The sequence below is a fragment of the Oncorhynchus tshawytscha genome, linkage group LG09 (genome assembly GCF_018296145.1).
Source record: "Oncorhynchus tshawytscha isolate Ot180627B linkage group LG09, Otsh_v2.0, whole genome shotgun sequence".
Taxonomy (NCBI): Eukaryota; Metazoa; Chordata; class Actinopteri; order Salmoniformes; family Salmonidae; genus Oncorhynchus; species Oncorhynchus tshawytscha.
In genome coordinates, this window is record NC_056437.1 from 44,111,614 (window position 1) to 44,126,407 (window position 14,794).

The window sequence follows — 14,794 nt, forward strand, 5'->3', positions numbered from 1 at the left end:
ATTAGCGAGTTGATTGCTTGAATAGTCTTGCTGGAAATGGAATACAACGTAACAATGTGCAGCATACAGTAAATACCAGCAGTCGATTTATTTAAGCATTCTTTTTTTGCACTATTAGGCCTACTTTACAGTATTGTAGCCTACTGTACCTGTTCATTTTCCCAGGCCTTTGCGTTCGGCGTAACACAAGCATCTGATTAGAGTGTTTACGAATAGCGCTGTCCAAGACCAAAATACCCAAGTCTACCAGTATTTTTTAAATGTCTCCAGTAGATTTCCCGTTCCTCATGAAAGCCCTAGTCTGCTCACTTAAAACCTCTTTGGGATAGGTGGGACGCAAATGTCTCAACTGGCCAATTGTCAGGGAAAATGCAGAGCGCCAGATTCAAATAAAATACTATAAAATTCAAACCTTCATTAAATCACACATGTAAGATACTCAATTAAAGCTACACTCGTTGTGAATCCAGCCAACATGTCAGATTGCACAAGAAGCTATTATCTGATGATAGCACCAGCAGTAAACAAAGGGGTTAGCATATTTCAACCCTGCAGGCGCTACACAAAACGCTGAAATAAAATATAAAATATGCATTACCTTTGACGAGCTTCTTTTGTTGGTACTCCAATATGTCCTATAAACATCACAATTGGTCCTTTTGTTCAATTAATTCCGTCCATATATATCCAAAATGTCCATTTTTAAAGCACGTTTGATCCAGAAAAAAACAGCTTACAAAAAACGCAACGTCACTACAAAATATTTCAAAAGTTGCCTTTGAACTTTGCCAAAATATTTCGAACTACTTTTGTAATACAACTTTAGGTATTTTTAAACGTTAAATGAATAAAGATCCTGGTCATCCTGGTGCTACAGTATGTTGTTACAGCATAATCAAAGTGAGGACAATCGGCGATCTGCTGTATACTTATGGCCTATTGTAACCTGAAAGTCACACCTTTCCAGTACTCCTCATCCCACCCCAAACTCCAACCTCAACATCCGAAAGAGAAACATTATCTGTGGGCAGAGATACGGGTGACAGCTGATGCATTGTCCTGAGCCAGGCGGTATTAGCGGAGAGTCACTCGTCATTGGCAGAGAGTCAGGCGGAGAATGATGAGTTGAAGAGGGCGAGGAACAAGCGACATTACAGGATATTAGCAGGACAATAGACTCTTTCCGCTTGGGTATTGGTTAGATGACACTTAGGGTGTGGAAATGTTATGCTCTTAGTACTGTAGCCTACTCCCGACCGTCAGGTTGTACAGCGCCACATTTTCCTAATGGAAATCCTGAGAGTTTCGTTTTTCATTTTTCTTGGAATAGAAACACCAAAATATGAATCAAATGAATTAAGCAACATTTCTTAACTTCTTGACGCACCCATCCCTTTAGCGGGATCATTTTCATCAACACCCGCTGAATTGCAGTGTGCCAAAATCAAATTCAATTACTAAAAATATTTAATTATCATGAAATCACAAGTGCAATATAGCAAAACACAGCTTAGCTGACACGCCACCTGGCGTGTCAGATTTCAATACAGCTTTTCCGCAAAAGCATAACAAGTGTTTATGTAAGAACATCTCTCTGAGTAGACAAAATATTACAAACACTAGCAGCCAAGTAGATTGGTCACGAAAGTCAGAAAAGCAATAGATTAAATCACTTACCTTTGATGATCTTCGGATGTTTGCACTCACGAGACTCCCAGTTACACAATAAATGTTCCTTTTGTTCCATAAAGATTATTTTTATATCCAAAATACCTCCATTTGTTTGATGCGTTATGTTCAGAAATCCACAGGCTCGAGCAGACGAAAATTCCAAATAGTATCCATAATGTCCACAGAAACATGTCAAACGTTTTTTATAATCAATCCTCAGGTTGTTTTTAAAATATATAATCGATTATATATCAACCGGGACTATCGCTTTTTCAATAGGAGAGGGAGAGACAATGGCTGCCCCACTCTTTTGCGCAAGCAAAACTCTGCGAACACCCAGCTATCCACTGACGCAATGTTATCTTTCTCGCTCATTCTTCAAAATAAAAGCCTGAAACTATGTCTAAAGACTGTTGACGCCTTGAGGAAGCCATAGGAAAAGGAATCTGGTTGATATCCTTTTACATGGAGGCATCCAATGGAACAGAGAGCTTTCAGGAAAAACAGCACTTTGATTCTTTTTTTCCCCTCAGGTTTTCATCTGCAATATCAGTTCTGTTATACTCACAGACAATATTTTGACAGTTTTGGAAACTTTAGAGTAAAACCTATCCTGATCCGACAATTATATGCATACTCTAGTTTCTGGGCCTGAGAAATAGGCAGTTTCAAATGGGTACGTTTTTTGCCAAAAATGAAATCCTGCCCCCTACACTCAAGAAGTTAATCAATCCCATATACTATGTTCTTACAAAAAAGGTTTTAAATTCTCTTGTACCACCAATATTGAAGACTATCAAATGCTTCTCAAAGATGCCCTCTGGTGGTCAAACTAGCACTAACTAGCATGGCAACAATGGATGAGAATTAAATAACGTGCCATAGAATTCTGCGGCAGTATGACACAACTTTTACAGGAAGAACCACTGTATGTAACCACTGTATCCTGTGTGAATCTAAGTGTGCGTTCTCTAATTCTCTCCTTCTCTCTTTCTTTCTCTCTCTCGGAGGACCTGAGCCCTAGGACCATGCCCCAGGACTACCTGACATGATGACTCCTTGCTGTCCCCAGTCCACCTGGCTGTGCTGCTGCTCCAGTTTCAACTGACCTGAGCCCTAGGACCATGCCCCAGGACTACCTGACATGATGACTCCTTGCTGTCCCCAGTCTACCCGACCGTGCTGCTGCTCCAGTTTCAACTGTTCTGCCTTATTATTATTCGACCATGCTGGTCATTTATGAACATTTGAACATCTTGGCCATGTTCTGTTATAATCTCCACCCAGCACAGCCAGAAGAGGACTGGCCACCCCACATAGCCTGGTTTCGTCCTAGGTTTTGTCCTTTCTAGGGAGTTTTTCCTAGCCACCGTGCTTCTACACCTGCATTGCTTGCTGTTTGGGGTTTTAGGCTGGGTTTCTGTACAGCACTTTGAGATATCAGCTGATGTACGAAGGGCTATATAAATAAATTTGATTTGATTTGATGTACAGTACATATAGGTAGTGGTAAAGTGAATAGGCAACAGGATAGATAAGAGACCGTATGTGGTGAGTGTGAAAGGATGTGTGTGTGAGTGTGTGTCGTCAGTATGCATGTGTGCACATGTTATGTATGTGTGGGTATATGTAGTGTGTGTGTGTGTGTGTGTGTGTGTGTGTATTGGGGTGTCAGTGTAAGTATGTGTGGGTAGAGTCCAGCGTGTGTTCATAGAGTCAGTGCAAGAGAGTTGGTGCAAAAAAGGGTCAATGCAGGTAGCCCGGGTAGCCATTTGATTAGTTATTCAGCAGTCTTATTTAGCAGTCTTATGGCTTGGGGATAGAAGCTGTTCAGGGTACTGTTGGTTCCAGACTTGGTGCACTGGTACCGCTTGCCGTGCAGTAGCAGAGAGAACAGTCTATGGCTTGGGTGGCTGGAGAAAGAAAGAAATGTGGGGCCTTCCCCTGTCACCACCTGGTGTAGGTCCTGGATGGCAGGACAACATTGAGCATTCCTTTGACATGACAACCCATGAATGGCCTGCTCTGAATTCGTCCTCTGCACGGATTATTAATCAGTCTTCCTGCTTTACTAAACCATACCACACGCCAAGTGACCACACCACTGAACTTGACAATGTTTGTGAGCAAGTACTGTAGGGCTGGGTATTGCCAGGGACCTCACAATACAATATTATCACGATACTTAGGTGCCGATAAGATATGTGTTGCGATTCGACCCTGTGATTTTATTGTGATTTGATGTTCCAAACAGTTACAGCCAAGTAGCACAAAATAATATTACGACATTATCAAAACAATACGATATATTGTTAAAAAATAATATTCCGATATGTAACTGTATCGATTTTTCCCCCATCACGATTAGCAGCCTGAAACTCGGTCCATGGTCACGTTGTTTCGCTATGTTTGTTTGTCTAAATCTGATATTTGCCATAACATGCAGTTGCCAACATAACGTTTCAGTTATTTATTGTATTCGAGTTCTTTCCTACATGTACAGTGGGGCAAAAAAGTATTTAGTCAGCCACCAATTGTGCAAGATCTCCCACTTAAAAAGATGAGAGAGGCCTGTAATTTTCATCATAGGTACACTTCAACTATGACAGAAAATGAGGGGGAAAAATCCAGAAAATCACATTGTAGGATTTTTAATGATTCAGAGATCTGAAATGATTCAGAGATCTGTTCATTTGTTCGTATAGATGTTTCAGGGATTTGTACAATAGCTCAATTCAGGAAAGAAATACAACACCAAAACCAAACATTCCCATTCCACCCTATCAAATGCTTTTTTAGCATCTATTTATACTGCCACTTTTGGAGAGTTCGAGTTCTTAGTATGATGAGTTACAGTGGGGCAAAAAAGTATTTAGTCAGCCACCAATTGTGCAAGTTCTCCCACTTAAAGAGATGAGAGAGGCCTGTAATTTTCATCATAGGTACATTTCAACTATGACAGACAAAATGAGAAAAAAAATCAGAAAATCACATTGTAGGATTTTTAATGAATTTATTTGCAAATTATGGTGGAAAATAAGTATTTGGTCAATAACAAAAGTTTGACTCAACACTTTGTTATATACCCTTTGTTGGCAATGACAGAGGTCAAAGGTTTTCTGTACGTCTTCACAAGGTTTTCACACACTGTCGCTGGTATTTTGGCCCATTCCTCCATGCAGATATCCTCTAGAGCAATGATGTTTTGGGGCTGTTGCTGGGTAACACGGACTTTCAACTCCCTCCAAAGATCTTCTATGGGGTTGAGATCTGGAGACTGGCTAGGCCACTCCAGGACCTTGAAATGCTTCTTACGAAGCCACTCCTTCGTTGCCCGGGCGGTGTGTTTGGGATAATTGTCATGCTGAAAGACCCAGCCACGTTTCACCTTCAATGCCCTTGCTGATGGAAGGAGGTTTTCACTCAAAATCCACGATACATGGCCCCATTCATTCTTTCCTTTACACGGATCAGTCGACTTTCTACTATTAAACTCGGACAAAACAGAGATGCTTGTTCTAGGTCCCAAGAAACAAAGAGATCTTCTGTTGAATCTGACAATTAATCTTAATGGTTGTACAGTCGTCTCAAATAAAACTGTGAAGGACCTCGGCGTTACTCTGGACCCTGATCTCTCTTTTGAAGAACATATCAAGACCATTTCAAGGACATCTTTTTTCCATCTACGTAACATTGCAAAAATCAGAAACTTTCTGTCCAAAAATGATGCAGAAAAATTAATCCATGCTTTTGTCACTTCTAGGTTAGACTACTGCAATGCTCTATTTTCCGGCTACCCGGATAAAGCACTAAATAAACTTCAGTTAGTGCTAAATACGGCTGCTAGAATCCTGACTAGAACCAAAAAATTTGATCATATTACTCCAGTGCTAGCCTCTCTACACTGGCTTCCTGTCAAAGCAAGGGCTGATTTCAAGGTTTTACTGCTAACCTACAAAGAATTACATGGGCTTGCTCCTACCTATCTCTCTGATTTGGTCCTGCCGTACATACCTACACGTACGCTACGGTCACAAGACGCAGGCCTCCTAATTGTCCCTAGAATTTCTAAGCAAACAGCTGGAGGCAGGGCTTTCTCCTATAGAGCTCCATTTTTATGGAACGGTCTGCCTACCCATGTCAGAGACGCAAACTCGGTCTCAACCTTTAAGTCTTTACTGAAGACTCATCTCTTCAGTGGGTCATATGATTGAGTGTAGTCTGGCCCAGGAGTGGGAAGGTGAACGGAAAGGCTCTGGAGCAACGAACCGCCCTTGCTGTCTCTGCCTGGCCGGTTCCCCTCTTTCCACTGGGATTCTCTGCCTCTAACCCTATTACAGGGGCTGGGTCACTGGCTTACTGGGGCTCTCTCATGCCGTCCCTGGAGGGGGTGCGTCACCTGAGTGGGGTGATTCACTGTTGTGGTCATCCTGTCTGGGTTGGCGCCCCCCTTGGGTTGTGCCGTGGCGGAGATCTTTGTGGGCTATACTCAGCCTTGTCTCAGGATGGTAAGTTGGTGGTTGAAGATATCCCTCTAGTGGTGTGGGGGCTGTGCTTTGGCAAAGTGGGTGGGGTTATATCCTTCCTGTTTGGCCCTGTCCGGGGTGTCCTCGGATGGGGCCACAGTGTCTCCTGACCCCTCCTGTCTCAGCCTCCAGTATTTATGCTGCAGTAGTTTATGTGTCGGGGGCTGGGGTCAGTTTGTTATATCTGGAGTACTTCTCCTGTCCTATTCGGTGTCCTGTGTGAATCTAAGTGTGCGTTCTCTAATTCTCTCCTTCTCTCTTTCTTTCTCTCTCTCGGAGGACCTGAGCCCTAGGACCATGCCCCAGGACTACCTGACATGATGACTCCTTGCTGTCCCCAGTCCACCTGGCCATGCTGCTGTTCCAGTTTCAACTGACCTGAGCCCTAGGACCATGCCCCAGGACTACCTGACATGATGACTCCTTGCTGTCCCCAGTCCACCTGGCCATGCTGCTGCTCCAGTTTCAACTGTTGTGCCTTATTATTATTCGACCATGCTGGTCATTTATGAACATTTGAACATCTTGGCCATGTTCTGTTATAATCTCCACCCGGCACAGCCAGAAGAGGACTGACCACCCCACATAGCCTGGTTCCTCTCTAGGTTTCTTCCTAGGTTTTGGCCTTTCTAGGGAGTTTTTCCTAGCCACCGTGCTTCTACACCTGCATTGCTTGCTGTTTGGGGTTTTAGGCTGGGTTTCTGTACAGCACTTTGAGATATCAGCTGATGTACGAAGGGCTATATAAATACATTTGATTTGATTTGATTTGACCTGGTCCCTTTGCAGAAAAACAGCCCCAAAGCATGATGTTTCCACCCCCATGCTTCACAGTAGGTATGGTGTTCTTTGGATGCAACTCAGCATTCTTTGTCCTCCAAACACGACGAGTTGAGTTTTTACCAAAAAGTTATATTTTGGTTTCATCTCAACATATGACATTCTCCCAATCTTCTTCTGGATCATCCTAATGCTCTCTAGCAAACTTCAGATGGGCCTGGACATGTACTGGCTTAAGCAGGGGGACACGTCTGGCACTGCAGGACTTGAGTCCCTGGCGGCGTAGTGTGTTACTGATGGTAGGCTTTGTTACTTTGGTCCCAGCTCTCTGCAGGTCATTCACTAGGTCCCCCCGTGTGGTTCTGGGATTTTTGCTCACCGTTCTTGTGATCATTTTGACCCCATGGGGTGAGATCTTGCGTAGAGCCCCAGATCGAAGGAGATTATCAGTGGTCTTGTATGTCTTCCATTTCCTAATAATTGCTCCCACAGTTTATTTCTTCAAACCAAGCTGCCTACCTATTGCAGGTTCAGTCTTCCCAGCCTGATGCAGGTCTACAATTTAGTTTCTGGTGTCCTTTGACAGCTCTTTGGTCTTGGCCATAGTGGAGTTTGGAGTGTGACTGTTTGAGGTTGTGGACAGGTGTCTTTTATACTGATAACAAGTTCAAACAGGTGCCATTAATACAGGTAACGAGTGGAGGACAGTGGAGCCTCTTAAAGAAGAAGTTACAGATCTGTGAGAGCCAGAAATCTTGCTTGTTTGTAGGTGACCAAATACTTATTTTCCACCATAATTTGCAAATCAATTCATTAAAAATCCTACAATGTGATTTTCTGGATTTCTTTTCCTCATTTTGTCTGTCATAGTTGAAGTGTACCTATGATGACATTTACAGGCCTCTCTCATCTTTTTAAGTGGGAGAACTTGCACAATTGGTGGCTGACTAAATACTTTTTTGCCCCACTGTATATAAGGCAGCAGCCTCTAAGGATTTGTGCAGGGTTGTGTAACCGGGTAGAAGCTGGCTAGTGATGGCTATTTAACAGTCTGACGACCTTTAGATAGAACCTGTTTTTCAGTTTGCCGTCAGTGATGTGTATGCTGAGGAGCTTTCCACCTTCTTCACTGTGGTCCCGCTGATGTGAATAGGGGCATGGTCCATAAACACTCCAGCCAGCTCGTCTGTGCATGCTCTGAGGACGTGGCTAGGGATGCAGTCTGCACCGGCCGCCTTGTGAGGGTTAACACGTTTAAATGTTTTACTCAGGTCGGCCATGGAGAACCAGAGCCCACAGTCCTTGGGAGTTGGCCATGACAGTGGCACTGTGTTATGCTCAAAGAAGGTGTTTAGCTTGTCCGGGAGCAAGAAGTCGTAGCTGGTTTTCCCTTTGTAATCCGTGATTGTCTGTAGACACTACCACATATGTCTCGTGTCTGAGCCGTTGAATTGCGACTTCACTTTGTCTCTATACTGACGTTTTGCCTGTTTGATTACCTTACGGAGGGAATAACTACCCTGTTTGTATTCCACCATATTCCCAGTCACCTTGCCATGGTTAAATGAGGTGGTTCGTGCTTTCAGTTTTGCGCGAATGCTGCCATCTAGCCATGGTTTCTGATTTGAGTAGGATTTAATAGTCACAATTGGAACAACATCCGCTATACACGTTCTGGTGTTATTTTCAGAGGCTACCCAGAACATATCACAGTCCGCGTGATCAAAAAAATCTTGAAGTATGGATTCTGATTGGTCAGACCAGCATTGAATAGACCTTAGCATGGGTACTTCCTGTTTGAGTTTCTGCCTATAAGAAGGGAGCAGCAAAATGGAGTATGGCTGAATGGACAGGGACAGTATATCCAGAGAGAGCCATGTTTCCGTGAAACAGAGTATGTTACAATCCCTGGTGTCGATCTGGAAGGATATCCTCGCCCTGAGCTCATCTACTTTATTATCCAGAGACTGAACATTACCGAGTCATATACTCGGAAGTGGTGGATGGTGTGCACGCCTCCTGAATTGGACTACAATCCACTCCGAATACCTTGTCTCCGCCAGGGGTGTTTTGGAGCATCCTCTGGAATCATTTCAATTGCCCTGGGGACTATGAACTTTCCAATTTGGGAAAGTTGTATATCTGGTTGTAATGCTGGTGAGTTACTGGCGCTCTGTCACGCCCTGACCTTAGTTATCTTTGTTTTCTTTATTATTTTGGTTAGGTCAGGGTGTGACAAGGGTGGTTGGTTTAGTTTTGTATTTTCTAGGTGTTTTTGTCCCGTCTATGTGTTTTTGTCCTGTCTAGGGTTTTTGTATATCTATGGGGTTTTAATGTCTAGGTATATGTAGGTCTATGGTGGCCTGAATTGGTTCCCAATCAGAGACAGTTGTTTATCGTTGTCTCTGATTGGGGATCCTATTTAGGTTGCCATTTTCCATTTAGGTTTTGTGGGTTATTGTCTATGTGTAGTTGCATGTCAGCACTCCGTTTATCATAGCGTCACGTTTGTTTTGTTATTTTGTTCGTTTGTTAAGTGTTCTTCGTTTAAGTAAAAGAAGAATGTACTCTTATCACGCTGCGCCTTGGTCTCCTCATTATAACGACCGTGACACGCTCTGATATCCAAAATGTATTTCCCGCTGTGTGTAATAACACAAAACAAATTCTGGGCTAATAATGTAAGAAATAACACACAAAAAAAACAAAATACTGCAAAGTTGCTTAAGAGCTGGAAGCAGAGCTGCCATATCTGTCGGTGTCATCTTATCTGTCCTATCTTACAACTCAGAAATATTTTATTTTTGCATTTTCCAATTAAGAACATTCAAAACAAAAGTGAAAAGATATTAGACAATGATAGGACAAAGTGACAGTAACAGACGAGCATAACAAAAATAAATAATAACAATAATTATATAAACAAACATACAATAAGAAAAAATATATAAAAAAATAACGAGACATTGGATCACCTGCCGTAGGCTACATATTATACATTACATGTGAAACATTATGTGAGGATTATATATAGATTCAATCAATGAAATATTTTTGAATTACCAAAAGAAGATGATTTCCAAGTTATATCAAGGGTTGATTGAAACTCTACCTGATGGTTCAGAACCTATAAGGAAAAAATGGGATACAGATCTAAAGTAAGAAATTGAGGAGAATCATTGGTCACAGATACTATATTTGAAATTAACAATCTAGCTATATACTGTTAGATTTTGTATCCTGAACAAAAATATAAATGCAACAAGCAACCATTTAAAATATTTTACTGAGTTACAGTTCATATGAGGAAATTAGTCAATTGAAATAAATTCATTAGGCACTAATCTATGGATTTCACATGCCTGGGAATACATATATGCATCTGTTGGTCACAGATATCTTTAAAAAAATGGGCTTCACAATGGGCAACAGGATCTCGTCACAGTATTTTTGTGTATTCAAATTGCCATCAATAAAATGCAATTGTGTTTTTGTCTGTAGCTTATGCCTGCCCATACCATAACCCCACCGCCATCATGGGGCATGTTGACATCAGCAAACCACTCGCCCACAGACGCCATGCACGGTTGTGAGGCCGATTGAAAGTACTGCCAAATTCTAAAATGAAAAAAATGATGCTGGAGGTGGCTTATGGTAGAGAAATTAACATTCAATTATCTGGCAATATCTCTGGTGGACATTCTTGCAGTCAGCATGCCATTTGCACACACCCTCAAAGTTTGAGACAGCTGTGGCATTGTGTTGTGTGACAAAACTGCACATTTTAGAGTGGCCTTTTATCATGGCCAGCTCAAGATGTGCCTGTGTAATGATCATGCTGTTTGATCAGCTTCTTGATATGCCACACCTGTCAAATGGGGCAGCAGGTAGCCTAGTGGTTAGAGCGTTAGACTTGTAACTGAAAGGTTGCAAAATCGACTCCTGGCAAGGTAATATCTGTCGTTCTGCCCCTGAACAAGGCCGTTAACCCACTGTTTCTAGGCCGTCATTGAAAATAAGAATTTGTTCTTAACTGATTTGCCTAGTTAAATAAATAAAATGGATGGAGTATCTTGGCAAAGGAGAAATGCTCACTAACAGGGATGTATATACATTTGTGCAATTTTTTTTATCTAAATAAGCTTTTTGTGTGTATGGAACATTTCTGGGATTTTTTATTTCAGCACATGAAACACTTTACATGTTGCGTTTGAAGTTTTTGTTCAGTGTATATTATAAAGTTAAACACAACCCCAAAAGTTGGGAAACCATATGTTGATCACCTTGGGGAATGTGTTGTACAGTGGGATATTTGTCTTTGTTTTGTGTTGTTTGTGGGGCGCTGTGGAAAAACAATTTTAAAAATATTGTCAAAAAAATTATACAAATAATAACAATAATAATGTGGCGTAAAGACAGTGCAGCATTTTTTTCTTTCAAGGAAGTGCAGTGCCAATTGCAATGAGGACGGGGCTAATTCAGCACATTGATAATCCCGCTTCTGAATGCAATTTGTGCACACGGTAAATTAATATGGATTTTATGTGAAGGGTTTATGTTAATAAATTAAAAGTCTTTGGTTTGGAAAAGCTGCAGGAAGCAAATATTTTGAATCTTTTCGCATCATATTTCTTAGCTATTTACTGATAAAATATCGACATCCCATTTGAATAGTGAGTATACTTTTATGGCAGTCAATAGCATTGTCAATGTCATGCCAAAGGGTAGGCTTAAGCATTGTTGTCACGTTTTGACCTTTATTTCCTTTGTTTTGTCTTTATTTAGTATGGTCAGGGCGTGAGATGGGGTGGGCAGTCTGTTGGTTATTCTATGTTGGTTTTTGTGTTCAGCCTAGTATGGTTCTCAATCAGAGGCAGGTGTCGTTAGTTGTCTCTGATTGAGAATCATACTTAGGTAGCCTGTGTTTCACTGTTGGTTTGTGGGTGTTTGTTTCTGTGTGAGTGTTTGTCGCCATACGGTACTGTTTTGGTTTTGGTTTTCATCACATCGTTTATTGTTTTGTATTTCAGTGTTCAGTTCATTTTTAATAAATCGTCGTGAACACTTACCACACTGCATCTTGGTCCGATCCTTACTCCTCTTCAGACGAAGAGGAAATCTGCCGTTACAATTGTGAATATTTTTCCTGATAATTATCAGATTCTATATGTGACCAACCAGGGTTTGTCTCCTGCGAGCCACAAGACTGTGTTAGTCCCCTGAGCTAAAGCTTAGACATTCACTCGGGGAGCTAACACAAGTCAGGTCTCAGACAAGGTTGCTCATCATGCAATCGGGTTTACAGACCATCTCTGATGCATACCTGATGGTGTTTCAATAGACACATTTATATATGATTGGACTTAAATGACAAGGAAGTGTCTACAGAGCACAAGCACATCAACAAGTTACAAACAAGTATGAGTGTTGAAATACTGTGCTATAATACTGTAATGCTGCGACAATAAATTGTCCCAAACAACAGTGACAAATGTGCCACTATTATAACTATGACCTCTAAAAACATCTCACTTATAATTTGCGCCTTCAGGAAATGAGCAAGCCCTGTTGTTATTTTGATGAAACGGGCAAAGTGGCAATTTCACATCTGGGTAGTAACCGGTGTAAATTATTCACAATCCTCATCTGCACCTAATGCACCTAATTTGCTTAATAACATGTTGTGCTGGGAAGCACAGGGGAAGTGTCACTTTGGAAAAATGAGGGCGAACCCAATAAGATGGCACTTTCTTGCAACAAAATCACACAACTTAAAGCAAAGGAAAATAATAGGTCATTTCTGGGGTTCTACAGTATAACGTCCTCACTTTTCAATGTGAATTGGTCATGTTCCTCTTTCTCGTCAAATTTTAAACATCACTTTTCAATGCAGATTGGTCCTATTTGGCTGGTAATAGTGTTCCATCTGTGTGATATGCTCATTGATTAATTTTTCAAAAGCACTATAAGGTATTATGTGCATTGTGTACAAAGAGATGGGCACAGTGGGCATAGACTGACAGGGTGGCAGGTAGCCTATAGTGGATAAGAGCGTTGGAACAGTGGCTGAAAGGTCGCTGGTTCAAATCCCTTAGCCAACTATGTGAAAAATTGGTAGATGTGCCCTTGAGCAAGGCACTTAACCCTAAGTCGCTCTGGATAAAGGTGTCTGCTAAAATGTGCAAATGTAAACTTTTCACAGGGAGGCCGCACTAAAACAGCATATTTTTCCAGGGGAGGGGATCTCTATTAAGTAGCCATGTTATAAGAAAAGGACACTCTACCCATCAGCAATGATCTTCATGTCTTTTCACATGAGAAGCTTAACACCCTAACAATGCCCCCCCCCCCCCGCACTCTCGGATGGAAGTCGAACAACAGCTGTTGCTCCAAATTTCGTTTTAACAACCAATAATTCTCGCCTTTGGCTGAGGCAGGCTGGTGGAGGGACTGGAGGACACAATAGACAGGACCTGCGAGGATCTTGGCCGGAGCGCCACAGGAATATGTGCTGCATCCTGGCAACGCTCGGCCAGATCTGCCTCGGAGCCACACAGAGAGGCTCAAGGGATAGGAAGGACGGGGTAGAGGGGAGGAAAACACAAGCCTGCTCAGCTTCCTAGACAACGAGGCACAGCCTTGCCACTTGTGCTCATCTAATGCACTCAATTCTCAACACAAAGAGCCGAGTGCATGGAGGGGGAAATTGTCATAGGGCTGTTTTCCACAAAGGACATCCCTGTCCTCTACACATTGTTGTGACTCTCTAATGTGCCATCACGAGAATGCCAAGGGAAGTGAGAATGGGATACATTAGGCAATGTAGGCTAGTGGAAGAGCAGTTTGGTAATCTGCTTTTGTTTGTAAGTGGCATACCATATGTCACTTACACAAAAAAGCAGATTACCAAACTGCTCATCCACTAGCCTACATTGTCTAATGTATCCCATTCTCACTTGCCTTGGCATTCTTATGATGGCGCATAAGAAGACGGGTGATTAAATTAGATTTATGGAGTCTATAACATTTCCAATTTAGGCCATACTCTTATCCAGAGGGACTTGCAGGACCGATTAGGGTTAAGTGCCTTGCTCACGGGAATATCGACAGATTTTTTTACCTAGACGGCTCGGGGATTCGAACCAGCGTTCTTTCGGTTACTGGCCAAACACTCTCTCGGCTACCTACCATCCCAGGTAAAAAGATTCTACAGTATTTACAAAAATATTAAAACATATGGACTATGTGAAGAAGCAACTTGTTGGCTAATAGAAAAACATTCAGTGAAGCTGCCCACAACACTTAGGCCTACAGAGAAAACATTAGAAGCATGCCACATGTCACTAATAAAGTAGGCTAGGATACTCCCTTAATAGCAAATGTCGTATTTCCAATCACGGGGGTTGCCTGTGAGGGCTAACACGGCTTAACTTCGATGGCCTGAACACGTTGTAGATGCGGATTAACCACTAATACTTAATGAACTTTACGCAAAGTCCTCCTGTCAGAGTGAGATTTACGATGCGTCAATAGGCGGTTAGAGTCACAAGGTGCATCAAGAGACACAGACGAATTGCTGCATCAAAGAAGCAATGATATGGGACATATTCATAATGTAGCCATAATTGGGTTTACAAGCCTTTGGAGCTATACTAGTGAGACAAACCTCGAAATTGCTTGATAACTAAGGCCACCAACATCATGACAGTCAAGTCTCACACTAATCGCTTGGTCTACGATGCCACTTTTTTTGGCATGTGATGTCAAATCTCGGATCCACGCAATATGTAAGGGGTCTACAATAGCCTATATAAAAA

The 14,794-nt window shown here is 42.0% G+C and overlaps 1 protein-coding gene across 1 annotated transcript in view; it reads right to left on the bottom strand.

Moving 5' to 3' along the window:
• The window catches only part of LOC112258000 (opioid-binding protein/cell adhesion molecule-like), a 545,358-nt gene that overhangs the window by 530,044 nt on the left and 520 nt on the right, over nt 1-14,794 (bottom strand). The window lies entirely within an intron of this gene.